Here is a 25,319-nt window from a genome sequence, read left to right as displayed (position 1 = left end):
TCTCTGCTGCTGACTGCTGAGACAAGGTGGGGGAGGAGACAAGGGGGTACCTGCAGGAGAGGTGTAAGGGCTACATGAAATAACTTAGAGGGCAGGATCTGGATGCAGGTGTTTGACACCTGTGTTATATATATAGAAAGCATATGTACATCATCATTTGTATATATACTGTATATATATATAAAATATTTTTTTTGAATTAAACTAAATTGTATTATTTAAGTTTTTAAGTGCACACAGTATATCCAACATTCAGCCCAGACAATGGAGTCATACATTCTCATGTATAAGCAGTTGTGGCAATGTTACAGATCATACAGAACAATAACTTGCTTTGTCTCTGGTGTCACTTTTACTTTCTATAAACAAATGAAAAGAGAAAAAAGAAGTAACGTAGAACAATTCACCTGTACATGGCAAGTAACTCTCCCCAGTACATACATAGATAGCTGACTCCGTTCAAGTAGGCCTGTGTCTACAGGATCATACACCAAGTATCGGCCTCCAATGTAGTCACCATTTAGTAGGGTACAATTGGCCGGGTCCATTTTTAGGGGCCTAAAAAAGTTAAACCTATAAAAACCTATGACAAATGAAGTATGGGGAGTGAGTACCGGAGTATCCAGCCAGTTCTGCCAGAGAGCCATAAGTCTCCTAGGAGAAGTTAGGTTTTCATGTATTATTATGGGGTTCACCTGCTCAATCCATGCCTGGTGGGAGTATGAGTTGATAACCAGAATGCTTGGATTCGATTTGCAGGTTCGTTCAGAAAGTGCATCTAAGGATCCAAAAATTGGAAGCTTAATCTCAGCTAGGGAGAGACTTTGTTCAATTAAAAGAAAAACTTCAAAGACAGGTGAGAAAAATGTAAATGAGAAGCTGAGAGAGGAGCTAAAAACACTAAAAATACCCCCAAAGATCTATCCTAGAAATTCAGTCTAAAATGTAACAATTACACAAAGAAAACCCTCAACTGAGGGAAGAGATAATGACACCAAAGATACAAATGGAGCTCAACAACCAGGAAAGAGAATCAAAGAGGATGATTTATACAAAGTACCCATCAAGGAACAACAGACCGGTGAGACCAATCAGCTTCCGAAATGTAACAAGACAAAGACCAGCAATAGCCAAGACAACTCTACTAATCCTGAGACCACAAATAGTGATGGCCGAACACCCCCCTGTTCAGGTCGCGGTCAAACATCCGAACCTACAGAATGTTCTACAGTGAATGTCGAACACGAAGGACTGAGAGGTGTCTTACCGCATCAGAGAATGAAGATACGGCTCAGTTACTAATATCCGGCATGAGTTCTATGATGAAGTCACGCGGTATTTTAGTAGTGAGACATTCATTCATGTTCCTGGTGTCAGTGGGGTTTCCTGCTGACAGCTGAATGTCAAAAGAATTGTCAGCACTGCCCATCAATTAAAAAAAAGCAAGCCCATCGAGACTGGTATGGATTTTGAGAGGAACCTTCCAGACAATTTTTTTTTAACCCCTTCCATACCGGGCACTTTTACCCCCTTCCTGCCCAGGCCGATTTTCAGGTTTCAGCGCTCTCACACTTTGAATGACAATTGCGCGGTCATACAACATTGTACCCAAACTAAAATGTTATCATTTTCTTCACACAACTAGAGCTTTCTTCTGGTGGTATTTAATCACTGCTGCAGTTTTTATTTTTTTGCTAAATTAACGAAAAACAACCAAAAATTTTGAAAAAACACATTTTTCTTTGTTTCTGTTATAAAAGTTTGCAAATAAATAATTGTTCTTCATAAATTTAGGACGAGATGTATTCTGCTACATGTCTTTGGTGAAAATAACCCAAATTAGGATGTATTTTTTAGTCTGTAGGGAAGTTATAGAGTTTACAAACTATGGTATATATCTGAATATTGATCAATCCTGAAGTACTGACAGCCAATCTAATTTCTTGAGGACCAAGAATGTCAGAACAGTACAGATATCCCCCAAATGTCAGGACAGTACAAATATCCCCCAATTGTCAGAACAGTACAGATATCCCCCAAATGTCAGGACAGTACAGATATCCCCTAAATGTCAGGACGGTACAGATATCCCCCAAATGTCAGAACGGTACATATATCCCCCAAATGTCAGGACGGTACAGATATCCCCCAAATGTCAGGACAGTACAGATATCCCCCAAATGTCAGAATGGTACAGATATCCCCCAAATGTCAGAACAGTACAGATATCCCCCAAATGTCAGGACAGTACAGATATCCCCTAAATGTCAGGACGGTACAGATATCCCCCAAATGTCAGAACGGTACATATATCCCCCAAATGTCAGGACGGTACAGATATCCCCCAAATGTCAGGACAGGACAGATATCCCCCAAATGACCCCTTTTTGCAAATTACACAGTCCAACGTACTTCATAAGAGGCATGGCGAGTTTTTTGAAGTTGTATTTTTTTTGTCAGAATTTTTCGGAAAACGAAAAAATAAAAAAAATTATTTTCACTATGTTTTTACATACTGTCACCAGTGCAGTACAGCATCATCATATAACTGGCATGGCGGTGATCAGGGACACTGACTGGCGACAGTATGAAAAAAAAAAAAAATATATATATATATATATATATATTTTTTTTAATTATTATTTTTAATTTTTTATTAATTTTTTTTCTTTTTTAATATTTTTTTTTATATTTTACTATGTCCAAAGTAGTACAATGTTACCATAGTAACATTGTACTACTTTGGGGAAGTGATCAGTATTTTTTTTTTTTTTTACACAATGTGCTTATAGCAAAGAATTACTTTGCTATAAGCAAGCATTTACCTGAATGACATCAATTCATTCAGGGTTTTTTTTTTTTTGTGCTTAGCTGTGATTTGGACACAGATAGTCACATGACATGTGCATGTGATCGCTGTGACCATTCACAGCTAGACACACTAGTATACAATGGATGGCATGAATGAAGCCATCCATTGTATACAACTGTCATGTGACCTGCTGTGATTGGTCACAGCAGGTCACATGGTACCAGCAACGGGGCTGGTACACAGATCTGTCATCGGCCATGTTCGAGGTACACGGCCGGTGACAGATTGCGCTGCTGCGCGCTCTGCAAGTGCGAAAACTGTGCATGTGCGGGAGGACGCCACCCGGAAATCTACTGCCTTTTTCTGGCCACCAAATAGCTATTGGCCGGATGGCTATTGGTTAAAAATGGCATGGGGGTCCCCCCAAAATCCATACCAGACCCTTATCTAAGTATGCAGCCTGGCAGGTCAGGAAAAGGGTGGAGAGTGCCCCCCTTCCTGAACCATACCAGGACACATGCCCTCAACATGGGGGGGTGCTTTGGGTCAGGAGCCCCCCAAAGCACCTTGTCCACATATTGATGGGGACAAGGGCCTCTTTCCCACAACTGTGTCCTGTGGTTGTGGGGGTCTGCAGCCTGGGGGCTTATTAGAATCTGAAAGCCCCCTTTAACAAGGGGACCCCAAGATCCCAGCACCTCGCCTATGTGAATGAGTTGGCGGTATATGATACTGCTATCCATTCACAAAAAAAAGTGTAGTGTAAAAAGTGATAGGAGTCAATCTTTGACAAGTCCTTTATTAAAAATAAACATTTTAAAAAAAATGTCCCCCAAAGTAGATCCAACATCAATCACGATCCTGCCACCACCGCTACCCAAAAAAGGGGGAAAAAGCTCTGCTTGCGACACTGGCTCCCGACTGTCTGACAGCTGGGGCCATGACAACAGTTTTTATATACCCCACCCCCTTGTGACATCACCACACGCTGTGATTGGTCAAAGTATTACACCTGACTTGTGGTTAGGTGCATTGCTTTGTCCAATCACAATGCACTGTCAGGGTGCAGTGCATTGTGGGGCGCGGTGGGCAAACAGCCCACTGAACACCCGTACTTTTTGTGTTTGCCGAACACATGAACGGCCCATGTTCAAATCAAACTTAGGTTCAACTGGAACATGAAGCCCATCCCTACAAACAAACAGTCATCAAACCACAAGAACAGCCAACAAACTCCGGATTCTTTTTGTTAATAATAGACTCCAATGGGAAATATCTAAACACCAAACGGCTCTTCCCAGGAACAAGAGACAACAAAATTCAAGTCCAACAACTGAACAAGCGATAGGAGTCATCAATGATCCGTATTTCACCAACCCCAAACATATCATCATACACACCGACCCAAACGTATCATCATACACACCGACCCAAACATATCATCATACACACCGACCCAAACATATCATCATACACACCGACCCAAACATATCATCATACACACCGACCCAAACATATCATCATACACACCGACCCAAACATATCATCATACACACCGACCCAAACATATCATCATACACACCGACCCAAACATATCATCATACACACCGACCCAAACATATCATCATACACACCGACCCAAACATATCATCATACACACCGACCCAAACATATCATCATACACACCGACCCAAACATATCATCATACACACCGACCCAAACATATCATCATACACACCGACCCAAACGTATCATCATACACACTGACCCAAACATATCATCATACACACCGACCCAAACATATCATCATACACACCGACCCAAACATATCATCATACACACAGACCCAAACGTATCATCATACACACCGACCCAAACGTATCATCATACACACCGACCCAAACGTATCATCATACACACAGACCCAAACATATCATCATACACACCGACCCAAACATATCATCATACACACAGACCCAAACGTATCATCATACACACCGACCCAAACGTATCATCATACACACCGACCCAAACGTATCATCATACACACAGACCCAAACATATCATCATACACACCGACCCAAACATATCATCATACACACCGACCCAAACATATCATCATACACACCGACCCAAACATATCATCATACACACCGACCCAAACATATCATCATACACACCGACCCAAACGTATCATCATACACACCGACCCAAACGTATCATCATACACACCGACCCAAACATATCATCATACACACCGACCCAAACATCCTCCAGGGACAAAAGGAAGCCTCTGAGAATAAACTATTACAACTAACAGAGACCGCACAACAAAAATGTCCTCACTCCAACATCATACTGTCCTCCCTAATTCCAAGGATGGACATAACAAACAATAGAAAACTCAGCGAATCAACACAGAGCTGGCAGATAAAACCAGGTCAGAGCCTACCATTCACCTGACACAACATCATCCCATCATGACCCAACACCTCTATGACTACAAACACCTCAACTAACAAGGGGGCAGTCAACTAGCAAGAGAACCCAAAGACATTGTACTGAATGGAACTCACAACCCGGGATCTGGCACAAACCATCTCAGATGGACACAATGGGGCTGATTTACTAAAACTGGAGTGTGCAAAATCTGGGGCAGCTGTGCATGGGGGCCAATCAGGGTCTGACTTCAGCTTGTTCAATTAAGCTTTGACATAGCTGATTGGTTCCTATGCAGAGCTGCACCAGACTTTGCTCTCTCCAGTGTCTCATTGTCATCACATGCTGTGTCCATAATGACCACCCATCCCCCCTTATCAGCTGGCTTCAATGTTATATCTCCCCTTGCTGCTAATGATGGCAATGCACCTTTCTCCTCAATGGTCCCATTATTAGGATATGACCCCAGAGTTCCTGATTATAGACTGTCATACTTTACCATCTTTATCATCCAAATGAAGAAACATTTCTGCTGCTGCATATGTAGTGGGTGGTGGAAACTTCCATTTTGTCTGTAAACCTCAGACAGACCTACTCAGTGGTGTGACTACAGATGATCCCTCAATATCACCTCTCCAAGAATAATGTCCCTTCTATCTAATATTCCTGACACATCTATACAAGTCCTGTGCCAACAAAAACTTCTTCATGATACCTTTAGGGCTAAAGCCCAAACCTTTCCCCAGAAGGTCCATCTTACCCGATGTCAGTCCAGCTGAGGAGAAGGTGACAATTCCGTCTATTTCTGTTGATGATGAATCATCTGTTGGGATGGTTGGATGAGTGGGAGATCCCTTGTTGTAGCGTTGATGTTTCCTACCTCCCCTGTGGCCGGATCTCTTCTGTTTCCTTGATTCTGATGTACAAAACGAGGCCGGTGTTGTCCCTCTATAGATCCCAACAATGTGCCTCCAGCAGAGGAAGGAAGTGATGGGTCAGAGGCTGTAGAAGAAGCTCTAGTGAGCAGTCTAGATGGACGAGGTGAGTCTTGTGTAGGTGGTGCTCCAAGAGTACGCCTGATTAGTAGACGTTTAGATGTTGGACTCCTTCAGCTGCTCGGCTGACAATGCAGACTGCAGTGTAGACTCCACCTGTGTGATCTGTACAGCCAGAACAGGTTCTTCCTTCTGGAGAAATGAAACTCAGAGAACAATGGAGCTTCTGTTTAGGACTTGTGTAAACAGACCATTGAACTCCTCCCTGTCCACAAACAAAGCTGGGGGCAGTTTACCTCCTAGCCCCCGTATAATAAGCTGTGCTTTCTAAGATTCAGCTAAAGCTATCTTTTTACATAGACAAGACAGTTGTCTTTTTAGGAACTTCTCAGGAGGACTTTGATCTGGTGTCATTTACCCAAAAAACCCTTCCCGTCCTCCACTAAGAACACCCCCTTTCTCCCCCCATAGAGGACACCCCTCCCCCACTAAAGACACCCTCTCCACTGAAGATACCTATTCCTCTCTTTTCCTCCTCTGAAGACACCCCTTCCCCTCCTTTCCTGCACTGGGGACACCCTTACCCTTCTGAGGACACTCTCTCCCTTAGTGTTGTCACCCCTCCCCCACTCAAGACACTCTTTCCACTGAGATCACCCCCTCCAGTTTAAGAAGCTCCGGGTAGTTCTGGTTATTAAGGATACGTGTGAATGTGGTAAAACCTTGAGATTGGAAATAATATTTGGCCTTGCTCCAAATTCTGTCAATCAGTGCTAGAGTGGGGAACTGTGCTAGGGCTTTGAACTCACCTACTTCCAGGCATTCCTCTAAATGATCTGTGGACACAATCCTTAGAAGAAGTGAACTGACCAGGTCTGGGTGTGTATTGTCCCGCCAGGCTGGAAAGTGTTGTAACTGGGCCACAATATAATAAAGAGAAGGATTGGGAACCTCGGGGCCTCCCATATATTTAGCCTCCTGTAGAGTTTCTAGTTCAATCCGAGGCGTGGCATCCACCAGATTAAGGAGCCAAACACCATATCCAATCTTCTAAAGATCAGTATAGGAATCCAAACAGGGATGTTGTGCAGAATATAAAGTCATTGAGGGGCCCAGATCATCTTGATTAAGTTACACCTCCCTACCACGGATCGAGGGAGTTTAGTCCAGCTAGTTGTTTTCTGTTGAAATCTTTTAATGAATGGAGGTCAGTTTAGATCTGTATATTTCGATAGAGTGGGATGAATGATAATACCCAGATATATAAAGGAGGCCACTATTTCCATCCTCACAGCTTCAGGTGGTATGGGATGTGTAAGGGTGTCCAGTGGGAGAAGGGTGGACTTATCCCAATTTATTGAGAAGCCGGAGAAGGAGCCAAATTCACTGATTAATGTCATTAGGTGTGTCAATGACACGCAAATGTATCACCCAAAAACAGAAGGGTGTCATCGTCATAGAACGCTACTTTCTCCATCTGCTCTCCTCTACAAAAACCATTTACCCGGATCCTCTCCAATGGCAGCCACCAGAGGTTCTATCACTATAGCGAATAACAGCGGGGAGAGAGGACAGCCCTGCCGTGTTCCTCTGCCTAGTGTGAATGAGATGGACAGGGCATTGTTAACCCGAATGGGCACAATAGAATAATTAAATCCACAAAATGAAAGTGTTCCCCAGGATTACATTTCACAAAGACTTGCCAAAGGTATCGCCATTCTACACTGCCAAACACCTTAGCAGCATCAGGAGACAAAATCACCGTCACCCATTGTCACGGACTGCCAGTGCCTCTCCCATCCCCCGCCATATCCCTCCACCCCTCCCTTCCCCCTTGCACATTCTGAAGTCTGGGGAGCTTCCATGGACAATGCTGGGCTGGCCGTTGCTGAGGCAACCTAGCCGCGTCCCACTTGATTTTCAAAACTCTCGCACAGGAAGTAGCCCTTCTCTCTCTGCTCCTGTCCATGCGGCTGGAACCATATTGCTCCCAGAAAGATGCTGGGAGGCTCGGGTGAGGGGGACTGAGCCTCCCCAGCCATTCCCCCTGCAGACCCCAAAAGGTCAGGACTGTAGCCCTCTACAATACCCCAGGGTTGGGAGTCTCCACAGCTCTGCATGAGCCTTCTCCTCAAAGGTCAGACCCCACAGCTGAGGCCCTGCCAGTCTGTAAGCCTGTCTACTGGGCACCCTTACACCCTGTCTGCTGCTGAGTGCCTGAGAGCTGCTGCTGAGGGAGTCTGCACACTGTCCGTGGCTGCGTGTCCCTGGAGGCTGTCTGCTGCTGAGTGCCCTGGGAGCTGCTGCTGTCTGCTGATCACTGGTTGTCCCTAGAATGCTGACCGCTGCTCATCCCTGTCTGGAGCCGCCTGCCGCTGAGGGTCTGCAAGCTGCTTACCGTGAGTGTCCTGAACTGTCCCCGCTGTGTGCACTGACCACCCATGTCCTGAACTGTCCCCGCTGTGTGCACCGACCACCCGTGTCCTGAACTGTCCTTGTTGTGTGCACTGACCACCTGTGTCCTGAACTGTTCCTGTTGTGTGCACCGACCACCATGTCCTGAACTGTCCCTGTTGTGCGCACTGACCACCTGTGTCCTGAACTGTGTCGGCTGTGCGCACCGACCACCCGTGTTCTGAACTGTCCCCGATGTGTGCACCGACCACCCGTGTCCTGAACTGTCCCTGTTGTGCGCACCGACCACCCGTGTTCTGAACTGTCTCCGCTGTGTGCACCGACCACCCATGTCCTGAACCGTCCCTGTTGTGCGCACTGACCACCTGTGTCCTGAACGGTGCCTACTGTGTGCACCGACCACCCGTGTTCTGAACTGTTCCCGGTGTGTGCACCGACCACTCGTGTCCTGAACTGTCTCCGCTGTGTGTGCACTGACCACCCGTGTCCTGATGGCATGCCCGGAGTATAGCTACCTGTGGTGCCCCTGAGTGTTTGAGCCATCGCTACCCGTTGAGTCCCCGTGAACCCAATGACCCTAGAAAGCTGGGTGGGAGCTGTGCTGTGGCCAGTCTCCACAGCTAGAGTCCCGTTGAGTCCCCGAGGCCCCTGCCCAGGGGTAGATTGCCGCCTGTTGCTCGAGACCCCTGCCCAGGGGTAGATTGCCCCTTGTTGCCCAAGGCCCCTGCCCAGTGGTAGGTTGCCGCCTGTTGCCTGAGGCCCCTGACCAGTGGTAGGTTGCCGCCTGTTGCCCGAGGCCCCTGCCCAGTGGTAGGTTGCCGCCTGTTGCCCGAGGCCCCTGCTTAGTGGTAGGTTGCCGCCTGTTGCCCGAGTCTCCAATCCGCTGTCCAGTCACGGAGGGAGCTCGGCTGAGGCCCCAAGCCTAGGGGGGAGATTGCCTGCCTGTCGCTGAAGACCCCCCGTGCCTGGAATCGTCCCTGGTTTGCGCACACATCACCCTCCCTGCCATTTCCCCATTGAGTGTCTGTCAATTTGTTGCTTCAATAAAGTTTTCTGTGTTCCCCATCTTCTCCGTGTGCTCTGTCCTGCCTACGCTTCCGTTACACCCATATTATCAGAAGGGATTTGAAGGTTAAGATAAAGCCTATGACTATTGATTGCTGTAGATCTGGATGAAACTCGACTGATCCGGGTGAATAAGTGTAGAGATAACCCTAGTCAGTCTGGTCACCAGTACTTCAGTAATAATTATGAGGTCTGAGGTCAATAGCGATATGGGCCGGTAGGATTCTGCTAAGGTTGGGTTCCTCCCTGGCTTCAAGTACGACTATTATTGCCTCATACATGGGGAGGGAGTTCTGTTCCAATGCCACCTGGAGTATTTTAAGTAGTTCAGGTAGAAGTATTCCCCCAAAAGATTTGTAAATTTCCATGGGCAGCCCATCTCCGCCGGGAGCCTTGGAATTGGAGTATGAAGCTCCAGCCATCTGCAAGTCTTCAGGAGTGAGAGGTGTATTAAGCTTTTGCCTTTGTTGGATAGTAAGTTGAGGAAGTGTTAAAAACTCCCACATGCTAGAGTCATCCGAAGACACTTTGGGAGAGTAGAGCGTTTCATGAAAAGATCTAAAGCCTTGTAAGATGGAGGATGGAGGTATCTGTGACCAATTGAGTCGAGGGCAGTTTTAAAGAAGAGATATGAGAAGATGGTTACTGAGCTTTTGCAATGATTGTGAGAATATGACCCGTCTTTTCCCCCTCCTCAAGGCTTGAGAAGGAAAAAATGTTTATTTTCAGCATGCTGAAGTTGGACAGTGCGCAGAAACTGTTGTGCCGCAAGCACCCCCTCTCTGTATCAGGGTTGTTATTGCTAAGATAGGCTTGTCCTGCCTTAGTTACAGATTGGCCGGCCTCAACCCCCCATTGTCTGGAGTTAGTCTTCATTCTGGAAATTTCTCTGATACACGTGCCTCTAATATATGCTTTCAAAGCATCCCAAACAATCATAGGAGACATTGAGGCACTGATTTACTATTGTGCCTGGGCGCATATCCGTGGGCGAACGTCTAATTTTTACAAGCGACCGTCTACTTTTACCCCGCAACGAGATTAACTATTGAGCAGCGTCCATAAGTAGACGCCCAATCGAATTTACTAATGAGACACACGCCAGGAATCAGACTCACAAAGCAGACTTGGTAAGAGGCATGTCTAACACCATGAAAAATCACTGCAGAGTTCCCATTGAAATTTGCTTTGCCAAATATCAGGACTTCACTTTAAACAATATCTGCCATTTCAAAAAAAAATTAAGAATGTGTTAAAAATTGTTTTTTAAAAACAAATCAACACAGTAAAAACTAGACGCCCGTGCAGCTTATTTGGCCGATATAAATGCGCATGCGCAGAACACATTTTAGACGTCCTCTGTAGGCGCTTGCTTTTTAGCCACTGCTCAGTAGTAAATCTCAGTGTGGAGTCCTCTGACAGCCGCCACTCGGTCGCGTCTCCTGTGTGTGGAGTCCTCTGACAGCCGACACTCGATCACGTCTCCTGTGTGTGGAGTCCTCTGACAGCCGGCACTCAGTCACATCTCCTGTGTGTGGATTCCTCTGACAGCCGGCACTTGGTCGCGTCTCCTGTGTGTGGAGTCCTCTGACAGCCGGCACTCGGTCATGTCTCCTTTGTGTGGAGTCCTCTGACAGCCGGCACTCGGTCGCGTCTACTGCGTGTGGAGTCCTCTGACAGCCGGCACTCGGTCACGTCTCCTGTGTGTGGAGTCCTCTGACAGCCGGCACTCGGTCACGTTTCCTGTGTGTGGAGTCCTCAGACAGCCGGCACTCTGTCGCATCTCCTGTGTGTGGAGTCCTCTGACAGCCGGCACTCGGTCGCATCTCCTGTGTGTGGAGTCCTCTGACAGCCTGTACTCGGTCACGTCTCCTGTGTGTGGAGTCCTCTGACAGCCGGCACTCTGTCGCATCTCCTGTGTGTGGAGTCCTCTGACAGCCGGTACTCGGTCACGTCTCCTGTGTGTGGAGTCCTCTGACAGCCGGCACTCGGTCACGTCTCCTGTGTGTGGAGTCCTCTGACAGCCGGCACTCGGTCCCGTCTCCTGTGTGTGGAGTCCTCTGACAGCCGACACTCGGTCACGTCTCCTGTGTGTGGAGTCCTCTGACAGCCGACACTCGGTCACGTCTCCTGTGTGTGGAGTCCTCTGACAGCCGGCACTCGGTCACGTCTCCTGTGTGTGGAGTCCTCTGACAGCCGGCACTCGGTCACGTCTCCTGTGTGTGGAGTCCTCTGACAGCCGACACTCGGTCGCATCTCCTGTGTGTGGAGTCCTCTGACAGCCGGCACTCGGTCGCGTCTCCTGTGTTTAATAAACAGCAATCGGCATATCTTCATGTATTATAATTTGATTTCCTTAGTTCTATTGATTCTATTTTTGTTTCTTATCCTTTATAATTATTTCTGTAATGATTTTACTTATTTAGAAGGTCTAGATAATATTTATTTTGACAGCTGAATGTAAAAATAGCCGGGGACCTCATCCGAGAAACCCCGCCCCATTTCTGATAAGCCCGCCCCGGATTCTGATAAGCCCCCCACCCGCAGACCCCCACAACCACCGGCCAGGGTTATGGGGAAGAGGCCCTTGTCCCCATCAACATGGGGACAAGGTGATTTGGGGGGGAGCCCCCCTGCCCCAAAGCACCCCCCCATGTTGAGGGCATGTGGCATGGTATGGTTCAGGAGGGGGGGCGCTCCCTCTCCCCCCCTTTCCTTACCTGCCGGGCTGCATGCTCGGATAAGTGTCTGGTATGGATTTTGGGGGGAACCCCACGCTGCTGTTTTTTTCTTTAATTTCGGCGTGGAGTTCCCCCTTAATATCCATACTAGACCCGAAGGGCTTGGTGTGGATGGGAGGGGGACCCCACGCCGTTTTTTGTTTACATTTTGGGGTGGAGTTACCCCTTAAGATACATACCAGACCTGAAGGGCTTGGTGTGGATGGGAGGGGGGACCCCACGCTGTTTTTTATTTATTATAGTGCTGGTTTTTAAATGTAATTCTCCATTTTTTTTCTTCAGAATAGCTCAGAAATTCACCTGTCACTTCCCCCAGCTAAAATAAAAAGTTTTCTTGGAATTTATATCCCTAAAGGAAACAATGTTTACTTTGAGTTTATTAAAAGATACAAAGTTTTCTGTAACTTCGGGGAAAGTGACTTCTAAGCTTGTGAACTATAGTGAAGAAAAAAAAAAAGGCGGCATTTGCATTTGAAAATCAGTGCCGACATACACTTTGTATTGTGAAAAAAATTATTAATTGTGTAATCCGAGGCATTATTTTCAATGGATTTTCATTCGGAAACCAAAAATTCCGTTAACCGAGGCGTTGGTAAACCGTGGTACGCCTGTATTAGTATTGCAATCCTTTGTATTGGGATACATAGAACCAACATACATCAGAATTGGCAACATAGCACAACATTTGTGTCACATTGGAGACATCTGGCTAGTTACACTGACCTTGCCCAGGGACTTAGGATTGATTCACACCACAGAAAGCAGCATCTTTGCTTTCTGTCTAAATGATCCCTAGAATGTGAATTAGAATGAGGTCTTGTCTGTTCAAACACCTTTAAAGTAGCACCTTATGTGAATGTCAAACGATGGGATGAGATAAGGGCCTGGACTAATGATTGATTGGATAATGCTGGTTTGCACTCCACCCCCTTTTGGGAAAGTTTATCAAACCATGAGAAGAGTGAGCGAGAGAGAGAAAAGGATTAAAAAAAAAATAAATAAAATAATGGCATGGAGTCCCCCCCCCAAATCCATAACAGACCCTTGTCTGAGCATGCAGATACCGCATGCCTTCAAAGATTTATTTCCTTTGTTGAATTACCTGCTTGGTCACACTAGATGTGATTTAAAATTGTGCTTTTTGTTGGCAATTTCACCGTGTTTTCTGTAGATTTACCAATGAGTTATTGAATTTTCAATTGTGTTTTGCACTGCGGTTTCTATTGTAGTCTATATGTGAAATCGCTACAAAATGCTGAAAAAGTTATACAAGAACAACGTTTGAAATTGTGCTGCAGCAAATCGCTTACGTTAAGACACTCACATCCACATTCATTAGATCAGATATCAGGTACAATTTCAATTCCCAAATCGCACCTGAAATCGTACACCCTGGATGCGACTTGGCATGCGATTTGCATGATATGCGACTTACAAATCGTATGCCAAGTTGCACCCTATTGTCTGATATTAGAGCAGTCACATGGGTGCGTTTCCAACACTGATTTCTGAAGTAGTACATGTACTACTTTTGTGACGATTTGCATAGATATCTGTGTCAGATGTCTTGCAAATCACAAGGAAATCGGCATCTTCACTGTAGGTCGCACAATTTTCAAATCGGCTTTGATGTGACCGGGGTGTAAGGCCTTTTTATGTTTGATTTCCTGAATGTTTTTCCTATTTATGGGAAATGTTGCATGCTAGCAAAAGTGAATTGACATTTTCAGTATTGCATGCGAGATGTGGTCATGTGACTGCCTTAACTCATGCGATAATCTGCAGTGAATTGTGCCCATAGGGCCAAGAAATATTGCCAATAGGGTTCCCTTTCACATTCCTGTTCAATGTTCTGTTGTATGCTGCACAGGTACACTTCACTGTGGCTTTTTTTTTTACTCTGATTTATGGGGCCTGCATACCAAGGGTTAACACAGGTGGGAAGAGGATTCATCAGGTGCAAACACTTTCTCTGACCAAATGAATGACAGTGGTGGGTGTGGCCTACCTTATATAAAGAGTTGCAGTAGTGGGTGATTTTTGCCTTGTACAGGCACATTATTTCTGCAAGTCCTTGTCTGTGGTGGTTTGGGGAGGAAGAGATATTGTGGTGAATTGCCCCAGGCCACACTCACGCTGTGTTTGGGGGGGAAGAGATATTGTGGTGAATTGCCCCAGGCCACACTCATGCTGTGTTTTGATGTGGGCTGTAAATGTTTTGCATGTTCTTCCTTCTAAGGTGTGTTTGTGTGTTATTGTACAATGATTGTGTTTATTATCTTTGCATTGTAATCCTAACACATGTCCATTGCTCTGCTCTTCCAAGTTTTCTTTATTTAGAATGAAATGCAGTTTTCAGACAAACATGGTGAGAAATGTGTGTGTGGGGGATTTGGGGAGGTGGGAGGTGTTTTTATTTTGGCACATATGTATTTTTATATTGATATTTCGATCTGCAGCTTGTTCTGTGGATAAGCCTAAGTGATTCCTATTAACTGTTTGTCTCCTGCTGTATCCTGTGAAAGCACAGTTCATTAGAGGTATAATCTTTTAGATTGTAAGCTCTTATGAGCAGGACCGTTCTATTTTAGCAACATCAATCCTGCTTTTTTTTTTTCTTCACCAAGAAATTGAATGTGCCTACTTGTTGTTGCTGTCCAAATAAATGTGGAATGTGTATTTGATCAAAAAACATTTGGACTATGTATTTTTTGAGGGGATTATTTCATGTTCTAGTTGAATGTAGCACAGTGGCTAAATGGTTAGCACTTCCACCTGGCAGTACTAGGGTCATTGGTTCGAATCCCAGCCATGGCACCTCCTGCCTGGAGTTTGCATTTTCTCCCTGTGCCTGTGTGTTTCCTCCAGGTACTCCGGTTTCCTCCCACACTCTAAAGACATGCTGGTAGGTTAATTGGATCCTGTCAAAATTGGCCCTATATGTGTATGAATGTAAGTTAGGGCTATTAGTACGCCCCTTGAGGGTTAGGGACTGATGTGAATTTACCACATACATGTAAAGCGCTGCGTAAATGGACAGCGCTATATGCAAGTATGTCCAAACTAACAAACCAAAAGCCCCCTATTGCACCACAAGACCATGTTATGTACCAATAAATAGGTCATGTTCAATGTGCAGCTAGCTATTCTTTTTCTACAATCCTCTTAACAGTAATAAATTGGGCCCCCAATTTATGTTGACTTTGGGCCTTTACTGGCAAATATATATTCACCAATGTCATATACACAGTATAGCTGCAAACATACATTCACCAATGTCATATACACAGTAGAGCTGCAAACATACATTCACCAATGTCATATACACAGTATAGCTGCAAGCATACATTCACCAATGTCATATACACAGTATAGCTGCAAACATACAGTCACCAATGTCATATACACAGTAGAGCTGCAAGCATACATTCACCAATGTCATATACACAGTATAGCTGCAAGCATACATTCACCAATGCCAAATCCACAATAGAACTGCAAACATATATTTGCGAATGTCACATACACAATGGAGCCACATGTAAAATTGATATGGTGCACAAATAAACGCCAAGACGGCTGTTGGAGTATGCGCTAGAGCAGCTGTCATACCGGAAATACATCATGACTTTGGCGGCAGGACGTTTGCACACACCCGGAAGTGGTAGTGGGGAGTGTGAGTGGATGGGAGTGTAGTTAGGAGAGTTTAGTGGTCATTTACAAGTCTATGTTTTAGTTTTGTGAATTGTTCTTTTGTGGAATTCAAGACCACATCTGGACATGGCGAGATTGCTGTTCTCCACTGAGGAGCTGATCCTCATTTGCTGCAGAAACATTACTAATAATTGTTGTATTTTCAGTTGAAAACATGTCCAATTCCTAGATCCATTGAGGTACATAGCAGAGGTTCAAGGTTCTTCCTAACTATACAGGTGGCACAGACACAAGCATACACCCAGGGCCACTGTTAGATATCATGGGGCCCCGTACAGCATACCTGACAGCCCCCCACCACCAGAGAAAATATCCAAATTATATTTATGGTAAAATACACTAAAAACTTTTGTTAATGGACATAATCCCAACCATATTCCTGTGAAATCTAAATGATAAAACTGTACTGAGTTCATAAATAAAGCTGTGTGTGTAATGGAGGTCTTGGGGCTCATGGGTGCTGTGGCCTGTAGAGTGGGAATCAGTGGTTGGTTTTTGTGGCTATCGCCGTTTGCAGGCAACCTATGTTACACAATGGAAATGCTGCAGGTCATAATTTGACAAGCATATGGGTGCAGGTGTACAGCCCTGAACACAGGCAGTGAGCATTCAGGGCCACTTCCCCATGCCTTCACACCTGTCAGATGACAACCTATGTTCATACAGCTGCTGTGTCCCCATAGTGTAACAGGTGGCTCCAGCCACATAAACAACCCCCTCATTCATGCTGTACAGGCCAGAGGACCTGCCCTGATGAAGTCACGTGTTAAGCGTGATGATACGCGTGGGCGGTGACGCACTTCAGGTCGGACGCCTTCTTTATTTACATTGGACACCCATGCAAGTACATCTGATCTGAGGTTTGATTTACATGTGATGTACAAGATGATTTTAAATGTGAGCGTATTCGATATGTGATACTTTGGTGAATAAATAGTTGTACACTATGCAAGCATTCACTTCTATTTTCTGAGGGATCAAGTGGCTGCAGCCACCTTATGTGCCTGAAGAGGAGATCTGCTGCCCTGTGAGCCTGTGCTGGAATCTGTACATGAGGGGAGGTCAGTGCGGAGAGCTGTGGAGGATTACCTACTATTAAGGGTCCATGTGTTAGTGATCCTGAAGGCCTTTTGACCCTGTGCAGGTTGCAAGAGGGAGGTGAGCGGGGAATTCAGCAATTTTTGGATATCTCTGCACATTTATCAGCACAAAAAAGAAGAATTGCTGTGGACTTTATATATGTTTTTTTGTATATTGTCAGGTGTTTTACACCTCACAGGACTTTATATATTTATTCATTTATTTATGTTTGTTTGCATGATCAGTTCTTAGGTTATGCGTTTATTGGGATGCACATGCGTTTTGTGTTATATGGTGGGAACTGACTTTTAGTTCCGGTGGGAGGTTTTTTAGCACATTGAGTCCTGTTGTGACTTGTTTGATTTGGAGCACTATTGGATCCTATTGGATTACTTGGGGCACCATTTATGTTATTTGGTCCTTTTAGGACCTCGTATTGACACTTGTCACACGTGATTCTTTATGAGTTTTTTGGCACTATTTAATATTGTGTGTTTATGTTATTTGTGTCACTAATTTTGCACTGTTTCACTTATTCATTTATATGTGAAGAATTGTTATGGTGGTAGCGCTGCATCATTTGTGTTTCATTCATCTTTGGAATGGTCAGTGTACCTGTCACCCCTTATATTTGATTACCGTTTCTGAATAAAATGAAGTGATTTTAATACTACTACACTATGGGCACAATCTTTATGGCTTCTTTATGGAGCCTGTGAGGAGTACCAGTCTGAACAAGTACCCAGAGTAAGGGAATCCCTGAAAACAGGTGGCTGACCCTAAAGGAGACCTCTGGAGCTAAGCAGACATCTTCCACCAACTGCAGAGCTGCCCATTCCTAGACGGATGTTCTACAGATAACCATCACACATCATCACCATTAGTCCCTAAGGAGGAATTTTTATATGTGCATTTCGATGCGCATCTGGTGAGCGCACAATCCTACCATTTTCGACAGCTATTATCTACATTGGTGGATTTTGGGATTATTCTTATGTTTTAGACTGATTCCACCCCTCTAGTTTTATTTCAAGTGCTGCACTTTGTATTTTATTTTTCATCATACTTCTAAGGTGTCCTGTGTAGTGTGGTGATAGCACCTCCTCTGGAGGTTCATGTTCTAAGGTGTCCTGTGTAGTGTGGTGATAGCGCCTCCTCTGGAAGTTCATGTTCTAAGTTGTCCTGTGTAGTGTGGTGATAGCGCCTCCTCTGGATGTTCATGTTCTAAGGTGTCCTGCGTAGTGTGGTGATAGCGCCTCCTCTGGAGGTTCATGTTCTAAGGTGTCCTGCGTAGTGTGGTGATAGCGCCTCCTCTGGATGTTCATGTTCTAAGGTGTCCTGCGTAGTGTGGTGATAGCGCCTCTTCTGGATGTTCATGTTCTAAGGTGTCCTGCGTAGTGTGGTGATAGCGCCTCCTCTGGAGGTTCATGTTCTAAGGTGTCCTGCGTAGTGTGGTGATAGCGCCTCCTCTGGAGGTTCATGTTCTAAGGTGTCCTGCGTAGTGTGGTGATAGCGCCTCCTCTGGAGGTTCATGTTCTAAGGTGTCCTTTGTAGTGTGGGGATAGCGCCTCCTCTGGAGGTTCATGTTCTAAGGTGTCCTGTGTAGTGTGGTGATAGCGCCTCCTCTGGAGGTTCATGTTCTAAGGTGTCCTGTGTAGTGTGGTGATAGGGCCTCCTATGGAGGTTCATGTTCTAAGGTGTCCTGTGCAGAGTGGTGATAGTGCCTCCTCTGGAGGTTCATGTTCTAAGGTGTCCTGTGTAGTGTGGTGATAGGGCCTCCTCTGGAGGTTCATGTTCTAAGGTGTCCTGTGTAGTGTTGTTATAGCGCCTCCTCTGGAGGTTCATGTTCTAAGGTGTCCTGTGTAGTGTGGTGATAGCGCCTCCTCTGGAGGTTCATGTTCTCAGGTGTCCTGTGTAGTGTGGTGATAGCGCCTCCTCTGGAGGTTCATGTTCTAAGGTGTCCTGTGCAGTGTGGTGATAGCGCCTCCTCTGGAGGTTCATGTTCTAAGGTGTCCTGTGTAGTGTGGTGATAGGGCCTCCTATGCAGGTTCATGTTCTAAGGTGTCCTGTGCAGAGTGGTGATAGCGCCTCCTCTGGAGGTTCATGTTCTAAGGTGTCCTGTGTAGTGTGGTGATAGCGCCTCCTCTGGAGGTTCATGTTCTCAGGTGTCCTGTGCAGTGTGGTGATAGGGCCTCCTCTGGAGGTTCATGTTCTAAGGTGTCCTGTGTAGTGTGGTGATAGCGCCTCCTCTGGAGGTTCATGTTCTAAGGTGTCCTGTGCAGTGTGGTGATAGGGCCTCCTATGGAGTTTCATGTTCTAAGGTGTCCTGTGTAGTGTGATGATAGGGCCTCCTCTGAAGGTTCATGTTCTAAGGTGTCCTGTGCAGTGTGGTGATAGGGCCTCCTATGGAGTTTCATGTTCTAAGGTGTCCTGTGCAGTGTGGTGATAGGGCCTCCTATGGAGTTTCATGTTCTAAGGTGTCCTGTGCAGTGTGGTGATAGGGCCTCCTATGGAGTTTCATGTTCTAAGGTGTCCTGTGTAGTGTGGTGATAGGGCCTCCTATGGAGTTTCATGTTCTAAGGTGTCCTGTGTAGTGTGGTGATAGCGCCTCCTCTGGAGGTTCATGTTCTAAGATGACCTGTGTAGTGTGGTGATAGCGCCTCCTCTGAAGGTTCATGTTCTAAGGTGTCCTGTGTAGTGTGGTGATAGCGCCTCCTCTGGAGGTTCATGTTCTAAGGTGTCCTGTGTAGTGTGGTGATAGCGCCTCCTCTGGAGGTTCATGTTCTAAGGTGTCCTGTGTAGTGTGGTGATAGCGCCTCCTCTGGAGGTTCATGTTCTAAGGTGTCCTGTGTAGTGTGGTGATAGCGCCTCCTCTGGAGGTTCATGTTCTAAGGTGTCCTGTGTAGTGTGGTGATAGCGCCTCCTCTGGAGGTTCATGTTCTAAGGTGTCCTGTGTAGTGTGGTGATAGCGCCTCCTCTGGAGGTTCATGTTCTAAGGTGTCCTGTGTAGTGTGGTGATAGCGCCTCCTCTGGAGGTTCATGTTCTAAGGTGTCCTGTGTAGTGTGGTGATAGCGCCTCCTCTGGAGGTTCATGTTCTCAGGTGTCCTGTGCAGTGTGGTGATAGCGCCTCCTCTGGAGGTTCATGTTCTCAGGTGTCCTGTGCAGTGTGGTGATAGCGCCTCCTCTGGAGGTTCATGTTCTAAGGCAGTGGTGGGCAACCTTTTTTTTCAACTGAGCCAAATCTCGCCAAAACCACGATTGAAATTTATTTTGAGAGCCACATTTTTAAAACTGAAAATACATAGGATGGTACACTGTTTTTAGTTTCAATAAGTTTTTATTGAGAATATTCTGCATGCAAGTATCCACATAGGTCGGGAGGATACAAATAACACAACTAATAAAACAAAAACTTTAGAACGATATTATTTATCGATAACGTTAAATTCCGTAAAATTTGCCTTACAATGTAGAGAAAATGACATCCTGACAATGACTGACAAAGTCACAACCACTAATGTGAACATTGTCCTTGCATTTCCTTGGATAGTTTGAGTAAGTCAGGTTTGTATGTTGTTGTTTTTAATTTTAGGCACGATTCCAGGTTCTCATCGATGAGACGATTTCTCGATTTACTCTTGATAAGGTTCAGGCTTGAAAATGATTGTTCGCATAAATATGTAGACCCGAACAAGGAAAGAACAGCAAACGCTAGCTTTTTTAGTTGATTATATAAGTCAGGAATACTATTCCAGGTGTTAAAAATCAACATATCTTCCTTCTCCAGGTCTTTCAAAGCAGACCACTTGTTCTGTGAACTAAGTTCACATTTGTTTTTCTCCAATCTTTCTAAATCAGCACAAAGACGTTCAAATTTCGAGCTCCACAGTTCTTTGTTTTTTAAATCCAGCAATTGCATTTCAAAGTTGCCAATGTCGATATTAAAGGGAGAAAAATTTAATTCCGTTACAGTGGCATCCAGAGGTTTTTTAACAAAGGCCAACGTCGCTTTGCTGTTTCTGAATTCCTGAAACCTCTTGAGAAAAGCTTCCCTCATATTTAAAAGTGCTGTTTTAAAATAGGTAATGTCAATATCAGAATTATTTTCTTGGCGATGTTTCAACAGGCTTGGAAAGTGAATCAAAGTTTCTCTGTCAAAATCTTGAGCAAAAACAGATAATTTGTTTTCAAACGAAATAACTTCTTCTAACATCGAAAAAATTGTGTTTCCTTTCCCCTGTAGTTTATGATTAAGCTGATTTAGATGGGAAGTAACATCCACCATGAAATACAGTTTTTGGGTCCACTGATCGTTTGTTAATTCTGGATAGTGAACACCCTTCTCGAGGAAAAATGCTTTGATTTCTGATAATAAGGAAGCAAAACCTTTCAAAACGTTTCCTCTTGATAACCAACGTACCTTGTTATGCAGCAGAAGATCTGCGTACTCACTCTCAATTTCAACTAAAAATTCTTTAAATTGGCGATGGTGAAGAGCTTTAGCTACAATGGAGTTGATCATCTTAGTCACCAATTCCATAACTTTGCACATTTCTTCTGGAAATGTCTGCGCACAAAGTGCTTCTTGATTTATGATGCAATGGTATGTAAGTATCTCGTGACTCATTTTTTCTTTCATAATAGCAACAAATCCATTTCTTACGCCGGTCATACTTTTTGCCCCGTCTGTTGCAATTGAGACGATTTTGTCAAGTGGAATATGATATTTTTCAATGCAACCAATTACAGCATTTGCTATATCCTCTCCACGTGTTTGACCTTTCAGTGGCAATAATCCTAACAGTTCTTCTTTAGGACCTGTAGCTGACATAAATCTTACAAAAAGTGAAACTTGAGCTGTATCATTTAAGTCACAAGACTCGTCAACTGCTATTGATAAAGCTGAAACCACTTTAAGATCATCAACTTGTTGGTTGGTTATATTGGAAGACATTTTGGCTGTTCTATCCTTCACTGTTTTAGCAGACAATGGCAACTCTTTAATTTTTTTTAGAATTTCTTCTTTGTTCTTAAAATCCCTGAATAACTCTTCTGATGCACTTATAAAACAACGTTTTATGTATTCGCCATCTGTATATGGTTTGCCTCTCTTAGCAATCTCTTGACTAACCGCAAAACTTGCAAAATTAACATAGTTGGAAGACTGCACCCGCTGATTAAACGCAGAACTTGATTTTTCTTGACTCTTCAGAAGTTCCTCAACTGCTTTCTTCCTTGCATCACCAACAGGATATTTATTACTAAAGGACAAGTGTTTTGTTGTAAAGTGTCTCTCCAAATTAGATTTTTTGTTATGCGCCAATTTTTCTTTACAAATAAGACAGGTCGGAAAGCCACTTACGTTCTGAAACGCGAAAGTCTCGGTCCATTCCACTTTAAATTCACGGTTTTCGTCTTCCGTTTTTCGTTGTTTTTTCTTTGTAGCCATGTCAAACAGGGCACCTATAAAAATGTTTCATTTTAAAATAAAGCCACCAACACCAAACCGGCATCCTTAATCACATAAAAGAAGTAATATTGGATGACGCACTGTTATTTATCTGTGGAAGATGCACTGGTATTTATCTGTGGATGACGCACTGGTATTTATCTGTGGATGACGCACTGTTATGGGGGATCTGTGGATGACGCACTGTTATGGGGGATCTGTGGATGACGCACTGGTATTTATCTGTGGATGACGCATATATGGCATCTTATGTGTGTGTAAATAGCATTATAAAATTAGTGGGGCTCATCATGGATATTTTAAGCAGGGTTCTCCACCTTGATGGATACACCCAAACAGTAGGCAAGAAGTAAAAGTAATAAAACAGGCATGCACACATTGCACTGGCTCTGCAGTCAAGTTGAATAAAAGTAAAAAATGACAACATAAAATGAAATAAAAATCAAGATACAACTAAAAAAGTACATATAAAAGTATGTGAAAACACACTGAAATAGTCCTCACTGGTACTGTTATATATTGACCTCAGAACCTGGCCACTAACTTATTTTGTTGGCTCCTAGATTACGATATTCCGCAATTTTATGTCCACACCCCCCTTTTAACATCAACCCTTTTTATGTCAATCCCACAATGTCACATTTCTCCCCTCATGTCACACTTCTGCCCCTCCATGTCACACTTCTCCCCTCGTGTCACATTTCACCCCCTCATGTCACATTTCTGCCCCTCGTGTCACATTTCTCCCCCTCGTGTCACATTTCTCCCCCCTCGTGTCACATTTCTCCCCCCTCATGTCACATTCCCCCCCCCCATGATGGCCATCATGCCTTTCTTTTTACCCTGCCCTGTTCACATCTCTCATTTCCATAGTTAGGCACACTTAATTCATAATCACCACCCCCCCTCCCATGATGGCCATCAGTCACCCCTTTCTTTTTGCCCTGTTCACAGTTCACATCTCTCATATGAGTACATAATTCATAATCATCCCCCCCTCCATGATGGCCATCAGTCACCCCTTTCATTTGTCTCTCCCTGGCCCTGCCCACATCTCTCATTTCCAAGTTCCAGAGGCATATCGTTCATATTCATCCCCTCCCTCCCTCCATTCCCCCCCAACCCTTCCTTTTTCTGTCACAGAAATTGAGTCCCCAGAGGCAGGCAGGCCAGGCCATTGCTACACCTACCGGATGACACGCTGCTGATTTGGGAGGCACAGTCTTCTTCTGAGGGCGGCAGACAGAGAGAGGATGCTGCCTCGCCGCCGCGGCGCTACACAGAAAGTCACGCCCCCCCCTATACCACATGACCCGACTGGAGCTGTGTAGAGCTGGCCGCGGGGGCTGCACACAGGGCGCGCACTGACAGAGGCTAGCTGCAGAGTCCTGACTTTTGGGGCGGCCGCCCGAGAGGAGGGAGGGGACGGGCGCCCAGCACACAGAAGAGCCGCATTAAAGTGTGTAAAGAGCCGCATGTGGCTCGCGAGCCGCGGCTTGCCGACCACTGTTCTAAGGTGACCTGTGTAGTGTGGTGATAGCGCCTCCTCTGGAGGTTCAGGTTCTAAGGTGTCCTGTGTAGTGTGGTGATAGCGCCTCCTCTGGAGGTTCATGTTCTAAGGTGTCCTGTGTAGTGTGGTGATAGCGCCTCCTCTGGAGGTTCATGTTCTAAGGTGTCCTGTGTAGTGTGGTGATAGCGCCTCCTCTGGAGGTTCATGTATTGAGGGATAGTCCACCTTTATGCTTTTCCTTCCAAAAACACTGTTTTATCTCACCAAAATGTATTCTCTTTTTTTGTTGATATGTGTTTGTACAAATCTGCTAGGCCTTCCCTAAGTTTCCTCTGCAAATCAGAATACAATGAAAGTGTTGTGAATGCAGATAACAATCTCTCTGCACCTCCAATATCCTTCTCCAATGATAACATCTGTTTATTATATTCCGGAGCCAATATGGACATCTTTTGCTGTGAGCATGATTGTAGGCTTTCCTCTCGTTCCCTTTCAAATTCCTCACTTATTTTTTCAATGTTGGGAAAGATCTGGATCCTCCACCCAAGTGGGTTGATCTTTTCTCGGGCATACTTATCGAATGTTTTATTATGCCAAAAAAAGTGCCGATTTCTTTTCCAAGAGCTTTCCCAACCTCAAAAACAGCGAATATATTTCTGTTTCAGTTTGTTCCTTCTGGGAAAAGTCAGCCTGATAAGAAGACATCAAATGTAGCCATTCTTGACCCCGGAACTCACTGATATTGATGGATCCACAATCCCATTCCTACAAATGTAACACTTCAATGGCAGAGGATGTGCCCTGTACAGAGGGAAACATGTAAATAATATTCTTTGTAATGTGTAAACGATGATCGCGTTCCTTCATTTTTATATTTAATAAAAGCTCTTTTCTTATTATCTATCGCTTTTGTAACTTTGGCCATAAGCCACATAGGTTTGATTTGTAGCCTTTTATACTTGTTGCCCATGGGAATATATTTTGCAGTGTGGTCACATACAGTCTTTTTGAAGAACTCCCATTTCTGTGTTGTGTTCATCAATGCCAATATTCCCTAACCATCTAAGTCATGGAAAG

At 44.8% G+C, this 25,319-nt stretch overlaps 1 protein-coding gene across 1 annotated transcript in view; it reads left to right on the top strand.

The window, feature by feature from the left end:
• Positions 1 to 25,319, top strand: part of LOC149461937 (uncharacterized) — a 359,663-nt gene that overhangs the window by 38,953 nt on the left and 295,391 nt on the right. The gene's annotated exons all lie outside the window — the stretch shown is intronic.

Source organism: Staurois parvus, unplaced genomic scaffold (genome assembly GCF_062004578.1).
Source record: "Staurois parvus isolate SC_StPar_1 unplaced genomic scaffold, SC_StPar_1.0 ptg000191l, whole genome shotgun sequence".
NCBI classification, from domain to species: Eukaryota; Metazoa; Chordata; class Amphibia; order Anura; family Ranidae; genus Staurois; species Staurois parvus.
This window is presented reverse-complemented; position numbering and strand designations above follow the sequence as displayed.